The sequence below is a fragment of the Staurois parvus genome, unplaced genomic scaffold, assembly GCF_062004578.1.
Source record: "Staurois parvus isolate SC_StPar_1 unplaced genomic scaffold, SC_StPar_1.0 ptg000137l, whole genome shotgun sequence".
Taxonomy (NCBI): Eukaryota; Metazoa; Chordata; class Amphibia; order Anura; family Ranidae; genus Staurois; species Staurois parvus.
The window spans coordinates 15,589,001-15,595,000 of NW_028317933.1; the positions used below are offsets into that span (position 1 = coordinate 15,589,001).

Here is a 6,000-nt window from a genome sequence, read left to right on the forward strand (position 1 = left end):
ACTCTCCAGTTTTAGTAAATCAACACCTTAGTGCTCTAAATTGAGACAAGTACACACTTAGAAGGATATGCTTTGTTCAAATTTCATGAGAGGAGAGATATTTAAAGAATCCTTATGCACTAAACTCTGTAAATGAGAATGCCGTCAGCCTAGCATCTACCTATAAGTCCTCATGCACACTGGATGTTTTTACAGCTGCTGTTTTTGGCTTTTAGCATTTTACTCTACAGCAAGTAAACACCCCAGCATTTTATCCTATGTGTCCATGCATACATAGGCTTTAACCCCTTCCCGAACGGGTAGGGGCGCGGGTGAGCCACGCGTGCCCTACCTGTGCCGCCATTCACGGCACGTAATTACTCGCCGGCACCCGTTGATTTACGACGATCACCGATGGGAAGGAGGAATGTTTTGTTTACTAACAGTCCTCCTCCCTGTCAGCTCGGGGACACTGCTCTGGATGGCTGTGCACAGCAAAGCCATCCAGAGCAGTGTGCTCACAGTGGAACACACAACCCCCACCCCTTAGTAAAATACTCCCTGCACATAGATCGCCCCTCATGTTAAGCCCGTCCTGCCCAGTGCCATTCGTACAGTGTCAGTGCTTTTTTTTAGCACTGATCACTGTATTGGTGTCACTGGGGATGTCAGTTCCGCCCAGTGTCAGAATGTGTGTCACAGTCCCGCAATAAGTCGCTGAACGCCGCCATTACTAGTAGAAATGGAAAAAGAAAAGATTCCAGCATATATACAGCCATTTTTAAACGCTATAACTTTCACGTAAACCAATTAACTTACAGGTATTGGGATTTTTTTTTTTTTTAGCAAAGACATGTAGCAGAATACACTTTGGTATAAATTTATGACGAAATGTGATTTTTTTACTAGACATGTTTAATAGCAAAAAGTCAAAAATATTGTTTTTTTCTCAAAATTGTCAGGTTTTTTTATAGTGCAAAAAATAAAGAAAACGCACAAGCGATCAAATACCACCAAAAGATAGCTCAATTCGTGGGAAAAAAAGGACATAAATTTAAGTTGGGTGCAGCTTTGCACGACCACGCAATTGTCAGTTAAAGTAACCCAGCGCCGTAATGCAAAAATGGCCTGGTCAGGAAGGGAGGTAAATCCTCAGGAGGGCAAGTGGTTAATCAACGTTTTTTGGCAGGGGCGTTTTTTGGCTAGGAAAAAACCCAGAACTAGTAGGTTTCTAGAGGAGTTTTTTGGTGTAAAAATGCTCAAATCCTGAAAAAATCTCGGAAAGATGTGGCTAAAGGCTACTGCAGAAATACTTGTGTTTTTAACATGACTTTACACAGTGAACGCTACCAGTGTTATTAAAACCCCCAGTGTGCATGAAGCCTAAGGAGCAAGTGCTGAATGATTGTCTCACAATGAATGGTATTCACAGTTAGAGCTACTGAAAGATATTAAGATATTAATGATTTTATCCAGAAAATTGGTCAAACTACCATTGCTACTAGTAAGATTTTTTTTTATTTTCCTGGTAAAGCAAAGTAGCCAGTCACCTGGAAGTTTTAGAGATGTTAAAATTGATGAACGTATCTTTTTAACCCTGACACTAGAATAAGGCCCCTCCAAAAACAAGTTGCTGGAGGAGGAACATACCAGAAGGCTCTGAATCCCACAAATACAATACACGTGTTCCTTTCAAATTGGTTAATTCAAGTAAACTTGTCACAAAACTGAACAAGTCAAACCGAGCTTATGATGAAAGCATAATTGGAATTTACCTGCGGCAGAAACAACAACAATATTCAGCCCATCTAGGTATATAGACATCTGAGGCTCTATGCAAACAAGAACTCTCCCTTTACAAATCGACCTTGATCTTACCCAGCTTCACTGGGATTTTAATTTAATGAGAGGTTTCACTGACCAATAGAAGGTTCTAGAAGTGGGGCCAAGCTAAACTTTTACAGGAAAAAAATTATACATACAGTATCTCACAGAAGTGAGTACACCCCTTACATTTTCGTAAATATTTTATTCTATCTTTTCATGTGACAACAATGAAGAAATGACACTTTGCTACAATGTAACGTAGTGAGTGTACAGCTTGTATAACTGTAAATTTGCTGTCCCCTCAAAATAACTCAACACACAGCCATTAATGTCTAAACCGCTGGCAACAACAGTGAGTACACCCCTAAGTGACAATGTCCAAACTGAGCCCAATTAGCCTTTTTCCCTCCCCGGTGTCATGTGACTCGTTATTGAATGCGGAGCAGGTGTGTTCCATTTAGTGTTAATCGCTCTCACTCTCTCATACTGGTCACTGGAAGTTCAACATGGCACCTCATGGCAAAGAACTCTCTAAGGATCTGAAAAAAAGAATTGTTGCTCTACATAAAGATGGCCTAGGCTATAAGAAGATTGCCAAGATCCTGAAACTGAGCTGCAGCACAGTGGCCAAGACCATACAGCGGTTTAACAGGACAGGTTCCACTCAGAACAGGCCTCACCATGATTGACCAAAGAAGTTTAGTGCACGTGCTCAGCGTCATATCCAGAGGTTGTCTTTGGGAAATAGACTAGAGAGAGGAAGGGATATAATACACCAAGTGCCAACATCCCTAACGAATACAAGGGGGGGAAAAGTCCTCTTTTTTTGGTGGGACTTTAACGGCACAATTTAGTTGTATGATAAATTTCAACAATTCAAGAGAGATTTTTTTATAAAAACAGTAAGAAATTTTAATTTTACAGTCTTCAAAAATAAACAAAGCTACAATACATATTGCGGCGGTGTCATCAGAGATGGTATTGCAAATCTAATCATGGATCATGCATGGTTCGCACTTGACACGTTTCGAGATCAACAAAAATCTCTTCCTCAGAAGTGCTCAAGAAAGCATGCTGCATGATTCTATATGAGGTAAAAACCGCCAGGAAATACTAAGAACAAATTGTTATGTGAACACAGCCATGGATTTCTCATATATCTTAGGCAAAAATGATTTAACAAAAATTAATAAAGAAAAAACGAAGACCAGTGGATGAAAAATGCCACCCAAACGCCTCCTGAATGGGCCCCACCCAAATGCACCCTCAACTAGATTACCTGCTGGTTGGTACTGATAGGGCAGTGCTACTATGAGTGCGAAGCGATGACCACAAGGAATTCTCAATCACATGTGTTAGAACTACATAACATCTCCCCTCTCCTAATCTCTGTAACATATGAGTGAGATACTCGGTTGTTCACAGGAGAAGCCTGTGCAGGGCTAATAAAATAATTACTGGAATAATACTGCAGAGGCTACAGGATGTTACATGCGCACTGGTTTTATAGCAGGATCAACAGGGGTTTTTTTGCATTTCTTGAACACGTATGAAAAAGCACTTTAAATGGTGTATTAAGCCAAAAGGGAGCAAAAAAGAAAAGTTCTTTGTTAGGGTTTACATATGTTTTATGAAATGTTCCCTATCAATGAGTCTCTAACATCCACCAGCTTCGTGATGTCATCATGGAGGAGTGGAAGAGGACTCCGGTGGCAACCTGTGAAGCTCTGGTGAACTCCATGTCCAAGAGGGTTAAGGCAGTGCTGGAAAATAATAGTGGCCACACAAAATATTGACACTTTGGGCCCAATTTGGACATTGTCACTTAGGGGTGTACTCACTTTTTGCTGCCAGTGGTTTAGACATTAATGGCTGTGTGTTGAGTTATTTTGAGAGGACAGCAAATTTACACTGTTATACAAGCTGTACACTCACTACTTTACATTGTAGGAAAGTGTTATTTCTTCAGTGTTGTTACATGAAAAGATAGAATAAAATATTTACAAAAATGTGGGGGGTGTGCTCACTCCTGTGAGATACTGTATCTTTAGCTGTCTTTATATCTGGATATACTGCTGATTTCATTTCAAGAACTGTATATAAAAAAATATTCATATTTTATAGGTTATATTTGCCTAGTTGTTCCTAGGATTTAACAGCAGAACAGCAAACAAAGCAGTCCTTCTTTGCCCCTTCATGTTAGCTATCTGAGCCTTACACACTGATGTCAACACCCAATCCTTTATCTTCTGCTCTTCTTCCGAGGCCTCCGAAGTATCCTGGGTGTAGCAAATGCAGCTGTATGATTGCATTCTACTATATGAATGTATTTCATTTATGGCAATGCAATTTGTCCTATATCAATGACCCCTCCATCTGTCCCCTTTAAGATATGTGACAGTAACAGATTATTTTATTGCCCGTATTACCCCCACATTCCCTCTGGTAATAGCCTAGTACACAGATTGATCAGGTCATTCAGAAGAAGGATTAGCAATCAGGTGTTGACTATTATTTCATACCCAGGAAATTGAGTTGGTAAACAGGAAATATTATCTAACTAAACATTTTCTATTATTAAATAAACATTCCCTAGAACCTTTCAGATTTGTAATACAACCTTTAAAAAGGTACTATTTTCTTTTAGGGCTCATGCATACAGAAGCATCTGGGCGTCAGCCACAAGAATACAGCATAGTTATGCACCTGAATGTTACAGGCTGTCAGATGCTGTGGCTGTACATCTGTAACCACATATCTGAGAGCACCACTGTAGATGAATGGGCCTGAAAACTCCAATGGTATCACAGGCCCAACTGGTTTAACGGTACGCAATACGCCTTCCAAAATAGGCCTGCCCTTCTTATGCATAAAACCCATCCCAGGCTTAGTTGTAGAGATTACACATAAACAGGGATGTATGAGCAGCTCTGGATGTGAACTGTTTGCATGTACACATGTAACCACCCCAATGTGTGGGTTTTGGGTCAGTGACTCAAACTACTGAAGCCACCATATCAACATGACAGCCAGGCAACTAGCATAGGATTTGCAAAAGAGCACCCATATCTGCAAAAATACAGGTCACCAGAAAAATGAATCTACCTTCCCGGCCACAAGGGAAGGAAACATTTTTTCTGCCCTAAATGGGAAAGTGATTGGCTCACTTGAAACATTCCTTCAACCTTCAATTCAGTAATGCTTTCAATAACTACTTCTACTAATAATTCCCACTTGACTGAAGGACATTTTAATTCTTTTCATACAGATTAATATTATATAGCGCAAATGTACTCATTTGATAAGGAACATTTCATAAAACATATGTAAACCCTAACAAAGAACTTTTCTTTTTTGCCCCCTTTTGGCTTAATATATCATTCAAAGTGCTTTGTCATATGTGTTCAAGAACTGGAAAAAAAAAAAAAAAAAGAATCTGTTGATCCTGCTATAAAACCAGAGCGCATGTAACATCCTGTAGCTTCTGCAGTGTTATTCCAATAATTATCTTATAAGCCCTGCACAGGCTTCTCCTGTGAACAACAGAGTATCTCTCTCATATGTTACAGAGATTAGGAGAGGGGAGGTGTTATGCAGTTCTAACACGTAATTGAGAATCCTTGTGTTAGAACTTCATAACACCTATAACAGAAAGTGTTTATTGACAGGATCACCAGGCGAAAAGAAAAAAGCCTCCTCATCTAAGGAATAGTAAGCAACAATATAATACACTGTATGTTTGTTCCCAGATATGCTTTAACCTGAAGGCCATTATAGGGTGTATTTATACCAAAAATTTAGCATAGCAATTAAGTGATATTAAAGTTTTTTTGTTTTTTTTTAAATAACAAACATGTCATACTCACCTGTTGTGCAAAGGTTTTGCATAGAACAGCCCCGATCTTTACTTCTCAGGTCCCCCACAGTCACACCTGGCTCCTCCCCCTTGACCAGTGCCCCCAACTGCAAACCGCTTGCTAAGGGGGCACTGGTTCATGCTCACTCCCAAGCCCAGCTCTCTCCCCATTGGCTCACTGGCTGTGATTGACAGCAGTGGGAGCCAAAGAAAAGGGAGATCTGGGACAGCCGAGGCTCCCATGCACATCACAGGATCTAGAGGGAGCTAGGTGAGTATTAGTGGGGCTGTGGGGGGAGCAGCACACAGAAAGCAGTTTTATCTTCATGCATACAATG

General features: G+C 40.3%; 1 protein-coding gene across 1 annotated transcript in view; it reads right to left on the reverse strand.

The window, feature by feature from the left end:
* CCNDBP1 (cyclin D1 binding protein 1) overlaps nucleotides 1-6,000 on the reverse strand; it is a 44,600-nt gene that overhangs the window by 24,611 nt on the left and 13,989 nt on the right. The gene's annotated exons all lie outside the window — the stretch shown is intronic.